The sequence below is a fragment of the Adelges cooleyi genome, unplaced genomic scaffold (assembly GCF_023614345.1).
Source record: "Adelges cooleyi isolate 19-005CV unplaced genomic scaffold, UGA_ACOO_1.1 ACOO_flye_CR_arks_rails_tigmint_CR_PRNA_247, whole genome shotgun sequence".
NCBI classification, from domain to species: domain Eukaryota; kingdom Metazoa; phylum Arthropoda; class Insecta; order Hemiptera; family Adelgidae; genus Adelges; species Adelges cooleyi.
The window spans coordinates 6,003,344-6,019,021 of record NW_026095912.1 but is presented as its reverse complement, the minus strand read 5'-3'; the positions used below and the strand labels follow the sequence as shown (position 1 = coordinate 6,019,021).

Genomic DNA, 15,678 nt, shown 5'->3' with positions numbered 1-15,678 from the left:
ACAGAGTTCTTGACAGATGTGTAACAAAGGTAACTTGTCGCCTTTTGGCAGACGTGGGTATCACTTAATTTTTGTAATGAATGATGATTGAAATCGTTATAATGAATGTGTAGAGTGATTTGAGTAGACAGAAGTAAGAATGAGCGTATATATAAAAGGTAGCTTGGGATTTAAGCCAATAGACGGGAAAATGAGAGGAACAACTGTGAAATAGCTGGGCAAGTTCAAAAAAATAGAGAAAACTGAAATGGTAAAACTAGCGAATGAGACTAGTGTAGAGGGATTTCAAGATAGAGGATTACCGAAAAAATGTGTGGGTGCTATGAATAAAATTAATAAAAAAAAAATCCAACCATGGTAAATGGAGATTTGTGGCGACAGAGGATTAGATGATTCTTTTGTAAGGGCCTAGGAAGTGAAAAGTAAAAAATATTGTCATGTTACCAAACCCAATGAGTTCTGTTAGAATTTTTCAGATGCTTTTTATGAACATCGAAGTATATACGCGAACTACTTAGAGGTGTTTACTAACACACGCTCGGTATAATACCGTTCAATATGTTTGCCTTCAAGTGCAGTAATTTTCGAGTGGTTCATCACTTGGAGATTTGTCAATACTTATCAATGGCGGCGCACCGATATACTGATCGAATAACGTGCTGTCAACTCGACCGAGGAATAATTATTATCCGCCAGCAGTCGCCGAATAGATGCTTGATTTAGCGAGACAAGCAGAGTCCGCCAAAGTACATTGTGTACACAAAGCCCAACTTCCCGGTAGAGTATCTACCTCGATAATTGGAATTATTATTACAGCTCATGGTACAAAAGTTATAATATGTATATTGTTCCATTAATTTTCATTTATCGCGTAACCCGATTAAGAAAAGTATACCTACGCCACCGCGGGATGTAATCAAGTAAATGTACATAAAACGCTTTTGATTTCCCTCGGCGATCTCACAGGCCTAGGCGGCGGTGCAGCGATTGTTTTACAAAGAAACACTGCAGACGACAAGACGTGCCTACCTACAAAGTGGCTTACTGATACAACAATAATAGCGTCTGTAGCAGCTTAATCGGGTCGACTTGTTGATGGTAGAGTAATTATTTGTCTTTTTAAGTGTTACACGAGCGGATACTGCACTTGACGGGCTTAGCTTTTAGACACGAACAAACGATAACGCTGTACACGACAATAACAACAAAAACGACTCGACAATCTTGAGCTTTGATTAATTAAACAATCGACAATCGTTTAATGCTGAGTGTACCGTCGAAACGGCAAACCCAAAGCTCTATTGCATGTTTTGTTTTTCATTTATTCAATCTATACAACATAAGTACAATGAGTATGAGTGTTACAAGGAATTAGCTTGGTTGGCTTGAAAAAAAGAAGAAATTTGGTTTTTTATTAATTATGAAGAGAAAAAGTCTCTGCGCCACTACCTTCATTCATTTAGGTAGATTGTTGGGTAATGTAAGGTATTTTACAAAAGGGGTTTGGGTGGTTTTACAGAGAGATGTTTAAACGACTTTAGTAATCCTTGGCAACTTGGGTTATAGTTTTCATTTGTAGATATGAATGTAAATAATTATGATTTGAGATAACTTATAAGGTGGTGCGTTAGTGATGAGAGGGAGTATTTTATTTTGTTAATATTCGAGTTTTTAGCTGATCCCCAGATTTGGGCTCCATATTATGTTTATAGCGGTTTAAGTAATTGCCCCAAAATATTAAGACGTACGTACAATTTAATTTCAGTGGAGTGTATGTGGTGTGCTCAGTTTAGTTTTTGGTAGTGTACCCCAAAGTATTGGATAGTATTTGAACATTATTTAAAGTAATGTAAGAGCAGATCCCTTGTTTGAGAGTGAATGCAATACGGCAGGTTTTGGTTTTATTAATTTCGATTTCCAGTTACGGTACCAGGTTTGAAGTCTTTTGAAATGGAATTACAAGTGATAAAAAACAATTTGAGGGTCATTTTGAACAAAAATGATTGTTTTATCGTCAGTGAATTCTGCTACAATTGTATTTGGATGGGTATGTTGATCGGCTGTAAGTATACTGAATAAAAGAGGAGCAAAATTATTGCATATATAATATAATATATCATAATCGTCCTATACTCTCCTAGTATAAGCTTTTTCCTCTTGTGTACTAATATTATGCTTTCGAGCGTTTTGCTTTAAGCCTAACATTTGTTGTTACAATATATATTATTGTACAGTTCCTTTTGTTTCGTATCGCTTATTTTATACTTTTGCAAATAAATCATAATATTTATATCGACGAGAGCACTTGGAAGGCTTTAACGTGTGCTTCGGTTTGCGACAGCAGGCTAGTGATTCGGTTTAAGCCCTGCAACGTGTGCTTCGTATCGCGAAATCCGTGATTTAGACTTGGGCCACGGTGTAGGAAAAACACTTACGGAAAACGACCCAGAAAAGAATAGTCGATTTTTCCGCCTTGCCGGCAACGTACGGGTGGATTCGACCGAACTCTGGTCTGTGGATAAGAAAGTAGGCGATCGATTCGGTGAAATCAGCTTGTGATAAAACAGGAAACACAGTTGATCATAAACCGTAGTTTAAACTGTACTAAACCTAACACGACCGTAATAAATATTTGTGGTTATTTAACAAATAACATTCATTACATGTATTATATCCGAATAAAATAGATTCCAACTATTGTAAACTTCTACAAAACAATATCTTGACCCTAGAGAACTACTTGATTGGCACTTAAGAACGTTTAAAGTACAGTTACTGTATTTTGATGTCACATATTTTTGTTCTACAGTGTTTGGTTTATCAATGAAAACATAACGTGTTTCCCATTAAGACATGACAAGAAAACATATTTATATCAGCTTATGCTGGGTTACGGCAACGCTGTAAGATTTTGCTTTGTTATGTCCATATGCCGAAAACGAGTGAAACTCTGGAGATGTGTACAAATAACTTGTGGTAACATGCATTAGCGAGTCACCAAGTCTTGTTGATGGGCGTTCATGGTATTTTGGTTATTTTCCTCCTAATCTTCCCGTTCAGCGTTAACGGCGGCATACATTACGGAGATAAAAACATAGTATTTTTTTATCGAATATTCACATCCGATAACCGGTTTGAGTTGTCTACGGTACGTAAAATGATCTCTGAAATTGAACACTTAAGTGTCAAAAGCGGAGGACGTGCAAGAGATAAACGACAAATGCGAAAAATGGCGGATTATTTGTCGCGTGGAGGGTTGGTATACAAAGTGATACGGGGTGGTATGTATATACTGCGGACAAGAGGGGATTACTGCAAAGTTGGCAAGGGTCGTTTTCCGGGGTGACTTGTTGAATCCAAATGGACGACTCGTCACGGTACGTTTGACGTACCTACATAAAAGAAGCGACGTTGGTCGTTTGATATACCGTTATTGTTGTATACTTGTCCTGATATTGGCAAAGGTCGTACACGGTTCAGTGACGTGGTGACGACGGTCGGGCTTTTTGAGCAAGTTGTGTCGACTTGACGTGCAAGCCGTACGCTGATTGCTAGTCCATTTTAACGTGTGTATTCATATCGTCATTTTCCGAACGATATTATTGTACACTTGTCAATTTTCTACATATACTATCAACTCGACGGACAATGGTGTTCAGCACAATAATATAATGATTCCATACAGATTTAGGCAACCGTGGACGAACATAAAATAAACAATAAAGCTGTCCCGACATTAACGAGTGGCCAGTCCGCAATCGACACGTTTTCAAGCCAGAACTAAAAATTGTATCCTATTGGCACGTGAAATAATAATATCACAACGGTTTCACTTTATGATGTTAAACAATACATATTAGCTAATGCACTATAATAATAAATTAAATCGGTAACAATGGTTCTAAGTGGGTAAAAAACAATATTAAGCGAAAAATCAATGTATATTTTAAGTTAAAATCAAAGGCATGTCCTAAAAATGTTCAACATTTTTTTTCCCATTTCTCATTTTACTTCATGATTTGTGCAAAAAGTCGAATTTTAAGTTTTAAATATTATAATAATTAAAATTTGTATTTACCTATTGTGAAAAAAATATGTCATTCGTTTTAGTATATGTTTAAAACTGATAAAGAAATAAAATATAATATTAAAAAAATAATATACAATCCAAAAGTACAAACAAAATATGATTACTTCATACCAAATCTATATAATTGATAGCTTATTCCAAAGATAATTAAGTGTTGAAATGATGTTTTTTGTTGGTATTTTTTTTATATTCAGGGTTTTTTTTTACTAATATATAATATTTTTCGTTTTAACATTAATTTTTTCACATAAGCAATATCTCTTAAGTCGACACGAATATTTTTAGGTATGATTTTCAAAAGTTTATTATATTGGTTTGATTTTTTTTTTTTAAGATAAACTTTTTGATAACGACTTCTTCCGCCGTATTTCCTTTCAGCGAAGTTCTTCGTCGGCAACCGATACCACTCAGAAATATGAATACTTGATGTACAAGTGAATTGAGTTACACACACAAACAAACAAACGTCGGCCAAAGCATTCGGAAACGCAAATCGCATTCGACTGCTCCGAACCCGTCTCTATTAGATTCTAAAAGAATATCACATAGTACTACACCGCAGACGCTTATACATTTTTCATACCGCTCTTGGCAGCGGTAGTAGAAAATCATAACTTCATTCTTGGCTTGTTATAGTGTCATGGGGTTTTTTTCTTTCTTTTTCTTTTATGCATTGTCACGGACACGGCTACCGCACGCATCCGACTCCAGTCATATTTTATAATAATATTATATTTTGTCCACGCCAAGTCGACTGCATCCGGTAAAACTTGTTCAAACGCATACAACGCCCGACGATCACAATAAAATATAGCGTGAGTATAAGTTCTCGGTTAGGGGACGCTTGTGGGTAAATTGCATACGTGCATATGCGTGCTCGCCTGTACCGTATGTTTTGTGTATGAGATTTTTGAATGAACGCCAAATCCCAATCGGCCGACTCGAGGATAGGCAAAAAAGCGTTTTCGAACAAAAACCCTAATTATTTTCTCACCTCCGCAGGAAAACATTTTTAATCACGGATATGTTATCTCTTATCGCTGTAACTGAGAACGACCGTCTTCGGAACACTAATATAACGTCTTTATTGCTATGGCGTTGTAAAGGTCTTGAAAAATGGCATACGCCTTCTCACATGCGTCGGATGGATACACGGCGAGCCCGTCTAATTGCCATTTCCCGAAACCTTCTTACTGGTCGAACTAACTATAGGTGGAAAAATAATTAAACACATCAACTACAATAATCGCGTTAACGACCAATACGGGCTTGGATTATAACAGCTATATAAAGCTGCGGTTGATCTTTCAGACATGACGTGATGTATTGCACACTGCTTATTTATTACAAAGTACTCTGAGCGTTATCCAAAGGGCAACAGCCACGTTCATTAATATTATTACCTACCACTCCGTCTTAATTCCGAAGCGTCTGTATTGCATCGAGTCCCTACTTAACAGGTTTGCGTGAAATTAATAATTAATATTCGTTTCACGATAGAAGAGTGTTGGAAATTATTTATATCGCTGATAAATGGCAACGGCATTTAATGGTCGAACGTTAGTCATTAATCATTAATTATACAAGTGTAAAGCAAAATAAGCTCTTAAGTTGGGGTTAGTGAACCGTTTTATCAAGGTAAGGGTTTTGATCAGTCTAGATAATATAAAGCTAGCTTACGGCGGAGTTAAATGAATAATACACATAATAGAAGATAATATGGGGAAAGAAGGACACATACATAAGAATACTTATCATTATAACTATTAAGCGACTTTGTTGAGAAATGAAAAAAGTAAATGGAAATTTTGGGATGCCAGACGTAGCGACATTGCGTGTACTACTAATTAAATGTTTTTAAATTGTGTGTAAAAAAAACAACGGTTTAATTAATGTACAGTATGGAAGTAAAACATTATAATATCGACATAACTGCACCAAAGCGACGACAACGACTTGGCTAACGGCAAAGAAGTGTCTACTAAACATAACTGGTGTTTTTGAACAAGACCTAGTTAAATATCTACATTGTTACTGGTTTGCATAGTAATTAAGCGCTGAAAATGCCATTAAAATATCCAAGCACATTATAATTTTTTTTTTATAAAACGTGTTTGACTATTTTGTACAAGAAGCGAGGAAAGTAATAATATAGTAACTGTAAGTAGATCAAACGCAGATAGACTTTGTATAAAAAGGAAATTAGTGTTGTATTCATAATGAGTTATTTAGTATTTACCTAGTAACCATGTATTTAACGATTAATAAAACAGGTATCCGAAAAATTATGAATTAAAAATATAAAAATGTAATGTAATTATTTTCTTAACCCGTTTGTATACAATAAAAAGTTGACATACAAATGTCTTTGGGAGGGTGTTATACATATTTTATTTATGAAATGTAAATAGTATTTGTTGAATATCGAACAAAATACGGCATTGTGATGAGAAAGGTATAAGTTTGACTATAAAATAAACTAGAAAAACGTACAAACGTGTTTTGTAGATAAAGTTATTTTGAATTGTATGGCACTGAAACGTGTATAAATACATATTTTTCATACTAAAATGTCAGTGTTGTGTAAACAACGAGATTAAAAGGGATCGGACAGTGGGATAAATTATAAGGCCAAACACCATGTGAAAAAAATGACGGTTCATCCCGTGATTAAAAAAAAAACGCCTGAATAACGAATAAATATACATTTTTATTAAAATTATCAGAACTATTTTTCAATATTTTTTGAACGAGAATTTATATTGCATGCTTAACGATATTAATAATTAATTATGAATATCCAGAAAAATTAAAATCATATAAACGAATCCAATTTATCTTTATTTGTAATCTTTTTTTAAAACCGTGTTACATCCTATAATTAATTAGAAAAAAAAATCTTATAATAAATAAATAAATTAAAATTAATTTATTGTACAGTTGATTCCTAATACATACAACATTATAAAATGTTACAACTAAATGTAAGCCAAATCGAAATTGTATTCATTTTAATTAGTTTTAGACCAAAACAAGAGCCCAACTTACGTAGTTTACCGAATTATGGTAAATAAATATTATTATATCTAATTGTCCAAATTCATGTTTATCTAATTGTCAATATTTTTTAAAAATAAAAAGGTTTCAAGCAATCGGAAAATGAAAACATGTTTTAAATAATTCCAAATATGTCTAATAAAATAATTTAAACAAAACACAGAATTGGGCGAAACTTAAATCGTATAAAATCGGGTTGGTCAGTTAGTTAAAATCTAAAGCAATTCCTTAATCTCAAAGTCTACTAAACCTAAAAATTTAGACTGCGACTAAGTCTGGCAATAATATAATTTAAACGTTACAATTTATTGGGAATATTTTATTTCTAATGCATTTATAAAAAAAAAAATAATATTAAATTAATATTATCATAATGTAGTTGACTATTATATTTCCATTATATACAACAAAACCTCAAACTTACACTTATTTCAATCCTTGCAATAATCAATATAACCTCCGTTTCTAACTAACGCTTCGTGGTATGTAAATAATCGTAATGTTCACAATGACCTCAATATTCCTACTATTCATGTTCTTGCTTCCATTTACTGTAAAAAATTCCACTTCATCACTATAAATAAATCACCCGAATCCACTGGTATCTAATCTTTTTCTTGTTACTCTTTCAGACAATCCTTCTCGTCGGTTAAAACGAAATTGATCGAGCAACCTCCTTAATAATTAAAAAAAAAACAATCATTAACTGTAAGCTGAAAAAACAATTATATCGCTTTAATCTAAGCTGATCGAAAGTTGAAGTAGTGTCACAACCCCCCCACATCCGTCACGTCGTCCTGTCACTGTATTTTATTTATCATCAAACGGATTGTAAATTACTTATTTTTAATAACAAAAAAGCGTTTACATTTTAAGTTTTTCACTGTAAAAATGTAACAATCCGAGTAAGACGAATGCGTTCTTGTTAATTAAGTATGGAAAGAATTTACATTAACACTTAGATATACATAATATCTCAAGAGCATTGTACTTGGAGAAATTCCCTGTAGTTGGTTCGATGCCAATTTTCAATGTGTTTATATAATTGAATCCTAATTAATTTACTTTGGTTGTATGTGCTGTTAGTGTTAAGAAGGATCATCGAAGAAACATGTGTCATTGCGGACTTGTCCTTTGCGACAGTTGCTGTCCGATAAGTTGATTACACGGCACGCTGGGTTGTGTATTTCACAGTTTATGATGTAGTGCGCACATATAGCCAATACGAATGTGTTTTCTTAAGAATCCGCGCATTAACGATAGTAAATAGTAATTAAGTTAGTGTATAAAAGTTTCGTCTTGATTTTCCAAGTAGTCGGATGGTGGCCGCCGGAAAATGGATAATGGAGATTTGATTTTGCAATCAGTTAAAACGCTATAATTAATCAGACTAGTACAGCAGCTACGTTCACAAACAGTTGGTATGTGGCATCAGATTCGACTGTCGGTTCTGTTCTAAATCCAATCAAAAGTTAAATATTGTTGCCTTAATTGAACACTACTAGGTGTGTGATTGCGTGTGAATTGTTCACCAACTGCTGTGACAGTTACAAAAGCTATTATAGAAGTTATAATAATAATGACCAAATAGGGTTATGAATAAGGTGAGTATTCGTGTAGTCAGAAATTGCGTTGTTACTCAATTAACGGGCTACTAGAGAGCTGGCCAAACGCGTTTTGAATTCCACTAATTACAAGGTAAAATACTTCTGTGAGAGAAACAACTCGCCAGCAGATCTGAGATATACTTAGACCACACTGTAAATATTGTTTAAACTCATCAACGGTAATCTAGAATATGATAATAAATGTTGAACATAATGTTATTTTATCTGAAGTTATTAAAATAATTTTTTTATGTATTACTGTAATATTCGGGTGAGACAAAGTCAATTAAAAAATAAACCCGTCGTTCAATCAAATAAATTCATACACCTTTGAGCTTTTTTAATGAAAAAAAAAACACAACGATATTAATCTTTATCATGATATTTTATCATAATAAATTTCCATGAAAACTATTTTCTCTCGACGGATACGTCAGCGCAACAAAAGACACTTTGTGTATAACAACAATTACTTGATTTATATTTACTCAAAATACGACATTAATACTAATTATATTATTATAATATTATATAAAACGAAATATTGATTTATTATCTCATTTTTTTTTAGAATAAAAAAAAAAAAGTTAAAATGGGAAAATAATTTTGAAAACCGTAAGATGAGCTGATATCTACTTTATTTCAATTAAGACGTAACTTTTCAACTGAAAAACTATCTGAGTTAGTTTTGTGATGTCCGAAAAAAACACATAGTTTTTCCAGTTCTCAATTTATTTGTTTTCAAGGTAAAATGTTATAACTTGTTTTAAAAGTAGTTCTACTTTCGATGCATGGTAATTGGTAAGATTAGGTTAGGATAGGTTTAAAAATCAATCATACTCGCTAAACCAAAAAAAAACAACAAAGGGATAGTTAAACTTATCTCGTTCTGCCTCAATGACAAAAAATTGAAAATGTTGACATTGTTGATCGATTCAATTTGAAAAAAGTTTATGCAACTTGCCCAGTTATTGGTTATTGTGAGACAAGCCAAGTATTACAATATTGCAATATGACGACAATGAAGTCTATTAAAATATTGTTTATTTATCCGACAGGGTAAGTTCAAGAGCGTCCACGTTACAGTTGTCTGACGACGGTAATATATCTTGTGATTTAAGTGGTTTTAATATCTCGTTCTAGATCTTTTTTCGTCGATTTCATAACAGATTGCTCGATTGCAAGAATACGTTTGAACTATTGTGAAAGTCTTTAAATCTTTATTTTCATCCGGAATCGTATCGCAAAGAGTTTGGTTTTAAGACGGTCATTCCTAACCGTCCATAATATTATAAGAAAAAATAATAAATAAAATACAAGACAATACATAAAAATGCACAGATTAAAATACAAACACCGTCATATGATTGCATCCACGCTGTAGTTTATAATTCCGTAGAATAAATGTTCCATAATCCGCTCAAGTACATTTTATCCTACTCATTACAATAAAAAAAAAAAAAATAATAACGTACTCGGTATTTTGACTTTATCTTAATAAAAAAATATACAAATGAGGCGATCAACGTTTACTTAACGAGTGACAATCCCATCATATGGTAAAAAGTCATATGGTAAAAAAAAAAAACTTTCAAAAACATTAGCTTAAACGGTTGAAAGTACTTAACAGGGTACCTTTACGTTTGCGTTATGTATTGGCGATGGCTGTAACGACCCTTCGCAGAGTTACTGAACAAATAATCTAATAGCCGGCAAACACTATTAAAAATCTGAGGGTTGCACAAGGTTTGTTCGTATGTTACTGTTTTTCTTTTTTGTAAACTCAAACTGTTTGGTTAGGATCCCTTTTTTTTTCGATACTGTTAATAAATCATAACTCGCGTTATAGTTGTAAAAGTAATTTTACCTAATGTAAACCGAACGCAAAAAACTTTTACCGAACATGTTTATTTCGGTGAAAACAAATACAACCATTTCACGAACCAAAAATGATGAATTCCCTTTACTCAAATTAAATTCCTAACATAATATATATATATTTTTAGTTCGGAAGTTTTCCTTTTAACGCTTTTTGTTTTTTTGCAATTTTTTTTTGTATATTTTGGATTTTCAATCGGCCCACGTGCGTTTTTTTTTTTTGACAAACGGATATTACTTTTTTATAAGTCTTAATACATTTATACTAATTCAATATTAGTATTAGTCTTTCCGCCGAAAATAGGCAATTAGCACGGTTCGATAAAATACTGCAATACAGTCGTTAAGGTCATACCATTATTAATACAAAATTGAAATCATTGATGAAATGTACATATTATAATACTATATTATGATCTGTCTTCCTTTATTCCTATTTGATCTCTTTTTTATAATGCCAACCCAATAAGGTAGGTTATATAGACTAATCTATAAGTGGATAAGTAGTATTTAAGTAACATGGTTTTCTATTACTGATACAGGATTATGCCCACGCGACCCTTATAATTATTGACCTAAAGGAATTTCATTAAATTCTAAATAAGAAAAAAAAATTGGCCATTTGACTTTTAAATAATAAATCAGAACAAGATAGGTGTAATGTATTCTAACGCGTGGAAAATATACAATAATTATTATGTTCATTTTAAGATTTCTTTTCATTGAAAACGCATCCGTATCTAAGTGATCATTTTAAAGGTAAATGCATATTTAATTCAAAATTGTTATGTTTGTATTTTTTTTTATTTGGCGCTGTAGCGGTTAAAAGTAAAATATGACAAATAGCCAGGAAAATATCTTTTATGGGTACCATTTTTTTTACCATGGAGAATATTAAATTACATATTTATATGCAAATCAAATAAGTACATGTTTGATAGTAAACAGGATGTTTTTCAGAAATCTTTGACTTTGTACGTGACCGAAAGCATTATTATTATTATTATCGACATCATTATTTCGATTTATCATTATAATTTTTATTAAAAATGTATGAAAAATATAGGAATTTCATTTTTTTTAAAAATATGATTCCATTCGAACATCACATATTGGAAACTCTACACCTTTGGATACTTTTTTCATTCTTTAGTTCAAATTTTACAATTAAAATGAATAGCTGTTTTTAATGTACTATCATTTAACAGCTCCTTCCTTCTGAAAAAAATAAAAAAGTTGATTTTCGACGAACCTGACTAACCAATCGTTCATAATCGTTAGAAGTCGGAAGTTGGCTTTTGGTTTTTTCCTAAGTAAACAAAAAGAGCTAACTTTAGTATTCCAACATCAGATTCGGATTCAGAGACTCAAATTACCTATGAATTGTCAGTCTGGTCGTCGGAAAACCTATATTTTTTTTTTGTTGGGTTGTGTTATATTTATTGGGTTTGTATCATTTTCAGTGAACAACATTGATAATATTATGTTCTTCATTTTATTAATATGCTTTTATTCCACTAGGATTTTTTTATACTTTTTTTAATAGTAAGCCTACGGATTAAAATAAACGGGTTATTATATTACATATATTGTATATTCTCTCATATCGTTTTAAAAACGCCATAAAATAATTTATTTGTCTATACGTGATATAAAACTAGAACGGTATGAATAAAAAAAAACTAAATACTAATTTCCCTTTTTGGTTTATCAACTACTATACCTACTCATAATGTTATACAATTGTCGAGGGTAGTAGACGAGCAATTGTGCCGGTTCAGAACGAAGAACCTTTATAAGCTTTTAGTTTGAATTAGAAATATTCCCGTTCTGCGTGCGTTTGCGAATTTCGGTTCACATTAAATTATTGTGTATTAAAATTTATAACGATCGTTAAGCATGTAATTTAGCTTAACCAAACATGTCACACCGTATATAGCGTTAACGTTGTATTGTGTGCGCTCGGTGTCGCACTTTGCCCGGATTACAATATAACCAACATGTATATTTATTACATATTATCATGTAGAATACAATTATGCGGTAAAGAACACCCCATTTGGTATGGTGCAACTATTATTACATAAGTTAAATTGTCTCGTTGCGAATTGGGCCGTTTATTAATAACAGTTTTCAACGATTACCCTACGTGGTAGTACGGTCCTATTAATATAGGTAGGTACTACTTGTGTTTGAAAAAAATACACATATTATTGTACATTACAATGTTTGACTAGAATTAATTTTTGTCTATACAGCACAATCTGGGTCCAATTTGAAACACAAAGCATAATTTGCGACACAAGTTTTAACGACATGCCCTTAGGAACTTAACACAATAATAAAGGGTCGACCGGGCAAATTAGATGTATATTACTTAATGTTAAGCAGTCTACTCCAGTACCTAGAGTTCAGAGCTCTTGCCGGAGTGGCTAAATTTTTATACTATACATCTGAAAATTATAATATTTTCCACACTCGAAAATAATATGTTTAGATATCTTTTCGACTTACTCATTTACATGTTAGAAAGGTGTACATATTTTATCTCGTGTCCATACCTGTTGTTTGTACATATAATAATAGTACAAACCCAAATAATATAACTATAATAGTTAATTCTTAAGCATTTTAATAAACATTTCAAAATTAATAGCATGCAACAATAATTAAATTATCATTAATTGCTAAAGCTTTTGACAATTTTTTTATGGAAAAATTATAATTCCTAAACCAATAGCCTGGAAAAGGCCTTAATTTCATAAAGTCTCTTATTATTTAAAAACCGTGTTTTTGATTTGAACATTTATAGTTGTCAGTAGACATTGAACATAATATGGTTAATAATATTATTCTACTACTAGTAAAATTAAATTAGAACCCTACAACTATTATATTCGCAAAATCAAGAAATTAACCCACCCTTTACTGCATGATTTTTTTTTCATTATTTGTATATACGCTTTAGAGTTTTAGTTTTTTTCATTAATAACTTCCTTAACTGCATGTTTTTTTTTTGTTTGATAAAATATGCGCTTTAAATGTACTTACTTAATACTACTTAAAAAAATGTAAAAACAAATTTTGTTTAGTTTCAGTTTCGCGGAAAACGCCAAATTTTAAATTGGTCCAATTAGGAAACATTGTACAGTGAACGGTTAAGCGCGAATAACTGAACTTTTTTGAAAGGATCGTTGTCCACCACATTTATACCAATAAAAAAACGCATATGCCTTTATTTTTCTAAAAAAATTTCCAGACTCTATCTACGATAAAAACGGTTGTATTTTTACGGTTTGAGCATTATAAAAAAAAATACAACAAATTATCCTGAGAGTAAGTATAAAACATTATAATATGGTAAATTTTTACCTTTTGGCGGGCAGCCGGTGGACGCCGCGTGGACCTTGTCGTCTCGCGCCCGGGTGGACGGTGGACGCTGGCCGTGCCGCGAGTTGTTGGATCGGATGGAGATTTGTTTTTTTAAACGACTTGAAATTTAATCGCGATATTTATTTTTTTTTTTTTTACGAAAAGATGACTTTATTTTTAAAATTTTTTTATAACGCTAAAAATGCGGTTTGCCCAAAAAAACGATCGCGGCCAAACATGTGCCGGTTCGTGTACACGCGGACGGTGGACCAGCGGCACGGGGCGTGCTGTGAGAGACGACCGCCGGCGTAGGGTGCGGGGCCGAAACACTGAGGTTTAGTGATAGCGCCCGCGATGGGGTTTTCCCGTTTTATACTCTTATCCACCGGCGGCGGCGGCGATTATTTTAACGGTTTGTATGTAACGGCAGAGCGCCGACGGTGGCGGTGCCGGCAATCGATAGACGGCGCATGTGTGTGTCCACCTCTCCACCGCCGGTCTGCCCGCCTGAATTTTCCGCCACCGTCTCCTTAGCCTCCTTCTTCACGTGGGCAGTCATTATACTTATGCGTATATACATATACATATGTATTATATTATATTGTATTTATTACACTCGCACACCGCGGACGTCTGACCCTGCTGCTCGACGGCGCGACATCTTTCTTCTCCTTTGCGCGCACTTGGAGTTTCTTCAATCGCCCATGTCTTCCACTCCCTTGCCCGCCACCCTCCCACCAATCACCATGTCCTCTGGTCTCGATTTCAAGGGGGGGAAAAATGATCGAAAATGGATTTTGTTAACTAAACATACATATTATAATTGTTAATGCACGGTAAGAATCCATTTGAAGCCGTAATATTTAAACGATTATTACTAATATTTGAGTTTTTTTTTAAAAATATATTAATACATTTTTAATATCACCGAAAATAATACTTTTATATTTAATTTTTTTTATTAATTTGAGTTCAAAATAATTCTAAATCATTGATAAATAGTCTTACATCATCTTTGGGTGTTGGGTAGACTTTAAAAAAAAAATTATACTTTTATAGTTATTAGTTGGGACGCATTTCATATATTTTTAAAAAAATTAACCCCATCCCTTATATGTTAAAACCGTACGTAAAACTTAAGTTTTTGGAAATGGTAACGTATATATTTGATTAACTTTTTAAATTAAGAATAATTTGCTTCACTTGTCGACAATCAGTTTTGGATAATTAGTTTCAAAGTTATTAAAGTTTAAAATTTAGGAGCCGGGGAGGGTGAAGATATTTTTATAAGAGCGCATAAATCAACCGCACTTCCCCTCCCGTCGTAACTTTTAAACTTTAATAAACGTGTGTTTAGAAAATTATTAGGCCTAGTTTTTATTTAAATTTCATCAGTTAATCAAATTGAATTCCGTTAAACAAAACGCTGTTACAAATTTGTTGCTTCTATGCGGAGCTGAGAGGTAATTGGTTTAACTATGAAGCGCACTTCTGACAGCCAACCGATTGTTAGATATATGTGTATTGCAAATATTAGGAACTTGTACGTTAATTATATTAATTCTTTATCTTTAAAACCTAACCTAACACCTCAAATAGCAACCGTCTTTACAGTTTTTTTTTATATCAACCCTAAAACTCAGATGACGACTTTTTTTCGAAGCCGCAACTGCC

At 32.7% G+C, this 15,678-nt stretch overlaps 1 protein-coding gene across 1 annotated transcript in view; it reads right to left on the bottom strand.

The window, feature by feature from the left end:
- The window catches only part of LOC126836745 (sex peptide receptor), a 159,215-nt gene extending 144,905 nt beyond the window's left edge, over positions 1 to 14,310 (bottom strand). The window contains exon 1 of the mRNA XM_050570368.1: positions 14,005 to 14,310. The gene's annotated coding sequence lies outside the window, so the exon portion shown is untranslated. The remainder of the gene's footprint in view (positions 1 to 14,004) is intronic.
- Positions 14,311 to 15,678: the final 1,368 nt, after the last annotated feature.